Genomic DNA, 2500 nt, shown 5'->3' with positions numbered 1-2500 from the left:
GACGGTCACCGCGCAATGCAAGAACAGGCCAAAAACTGGCCAAAACGGCCCAAAAACGGGCCAAAACTGGCCATTTTTGGCTGCGCGAGCGAGCGGCGAGCGGCGGACAGCGAGCGAAGCGAGAGGCAGCACCGTCCCTGCTATACGAAAGCCCCATCCAGCCCTGTGCCACCCGGGGGGTTCCAGGGTGCTGAGATGGCTGACGTTTTGCTCCGCTCTCGACGGTCACCGCGCAATGCAAGAACAGGCCAAAAACTGGCCAAAACGGCCCAAAAACGGGCCAAAACTGGCCATTTTTGGCTGCACGAGCGAGCGGCGAGCGGCGGACAGCGAGCGAAGCGAGAGGCAGCACCGTCCCTGCTATACGAAAGCCCCATCCAGCCCTGTGCCACCCGGGGGGTTCCAGGGTGCTGAGATGGCTGACGTTTTGCTCCGCTCTCGACGGTCACCGCGCAATGCAAGAACAGGCCAAAAACTGGCCAAAACGGCCCAAAAACGGGCCAAAACTGGCCATTTTTGGCTGCACGAGCGAGCGGCGAGCGGCGGACAGCGAGCGAAGCGAGAGGCAGCACCGTCCCTGCTATACGAAAGCCCCATCCAGCCCTGTGCCACCCGGGGGGGTTCCAGGGTGCTGAGATGGCTGACGTTTTGCTCCGCTCTCGACGGTCACCGCGCAATGCAAGAACAGGCCAAAAACTGGCCAAAACGGCCCAAAAACGGGCCAAAACTGGCCATTTTTGGCTGCACGAGCGAGCGGCGAGCGGCGGACAGCGAGCGAAGCGAGAGGCAGCACCGTCCCTGCTATACGAAAGCCCCATCCAGCCCTGTGCCACCCGGGGGGTTCCAGGGTGCTGAGATGGCTGACGTTTTGCTCCGCTCTCGACGGTCACCGCGCAATGCAAGAACAGGCCAAAAACTGGCCAAAACGGCCCAAAAACGGGCCAAAACTGGCCATTTTTGGCTGCGCGAGCGAGCGGCGAGCGGCGGACAGCGAGCGAAGCGAGAGGCAGCACCGTCCCTGCTATACGAAAGCCCCATCCAGCCCTGTGCCACCCGGGGGGTTCCAGGGTGCTGAGATGGCTGACGTTTTGCTCCGCTCTCGACGGTCACCGCGCAATGCAAGAACAGGCCAAAAACTGGCCAAAACGGCCCAAAAACGGGCCAAAACTGGCCATTTTTGGCTGCACGAGCGAGCGGCGAGCGGCGGACAGCGAGCGAAGCGAGAGGCAGCACCGTCCCTGCTATACGAAAGCCCCATCCAGCCCTGTGCCACCCGGGGGGTTCCAGGGTGCTGAGATGGCTGACGTTTTGCTCCGCTCTCGACGGTCACCGCGCAATGCAAGAACAGGCCAAAAACTGGCCAAAACGGCCCAAAAACGGGCCAAAACTGGCCATTTTTGGCTGCACGAGCGAGCGGCGAGCGGCGGACAGCGAGCGAAGCGAGAGGCAGCACCGTCCCTGCTATACGAAAGCCCCATCCAGCCCTGTGCCACCCGGGGGGTTCCAGGGTGCTGAGATGGCTGACGTTTTGCTCCGCTCTCGACGGTCACCGCGCAATGCAAGAACAGGCCAAAAACTGGCCAAAACGGCCCAAAAACGGGCCAAAACTGGCCATTTTTGGCTGCACGAGCGAGCGGCGAGCGGCGGACAGCGAGCGAAGCGAGAGGCAGCACCGTCCCTGCTATACGAAAGCCCCATCCAGCCCTGTGCCACCCGGGGGGTTCCAGGGTGCTGAGATGGCTGACGTTTTGCTCCGCTCTCGACGGTCACCGCGCAATGCAAGAACAGGCCAAAAACTGGCCAAAACGGCCCAAAAACGGGCCAAAACTGGCCATTTTTGGCTGCACGAGCGAGCGGCGAGCGGCGGACAGCGAGCGAAGCGAGAGGCAGCACCGTCCCTGCTATACGAAAGCCCCATCCAGCCCTGTGCCACCCGGGGGGTTCCAGGGTGCTGAGATGGCTGACGTTTTGCTCCGCTCTCGACGGTCACCGCGCAATGCAAGAACAGGCCAAAAACTGGCCAAAACGGCCCAAAAACGGGCCAAAACTGGCCATTTTTGGCTGCACGAGCGAGCGGCGAGCGGCGGACAGCGAGCGAAGCGAGAGGCAGCACCGTCCCTGCTATACGAAAGCCCCATCCAGCCCTGTGCCACCCGGGGGGTTCCAGGGTGCTGAGATGGCTGACGTTTTGCTCCGCTCTCGACGGTCACCGCGCAATGCAAGAACAGGCCAAAAACTGGCCAAAACGGCCCAAAAACGGGCCAAAACTGGCCATTTTTGGCTGCACGAGCGAGCGGCGAGCGGCGGACAGCGAGCGAAGCGAGAGGCAGCACCGTCCCTGCTATACGAAAGCCCCATCCAGCCCTGTGCCACCCGGGGGGTTCCAGGGTGCTGAGATGGCTGACGTTTTGCTCCGCTCTCGACGGTCACCGCGCAATGCAAGAACAGGCCAAAAACTGGCCAAAACGGCCCAAAAACGGGCCAAAACTGGCCATTTTTG

This window comes from Musa acuminata, unplaced genomic scaffold (genome assembly GCF_036884655.1).
Source record: "Musa acuminata AAA Group cultivar baxijiao unplaced genomic scaffold, Cavendish_Baxijiao_AAA HiC_scaffold_930, whole genome shotgun sequence".
In the NCBI taxonomy this organism is placed as follows: Eukaryota; Viridiplantae; Streptophyta; class Magnoliopsida; order Zingiberales; family Musaceae; genus Musa; species Musa acuminata.
The sequence above is the reverse complement of the archived record's forward strand: the minus strand, read 5'-3'. Positions refer to the sequence as shown.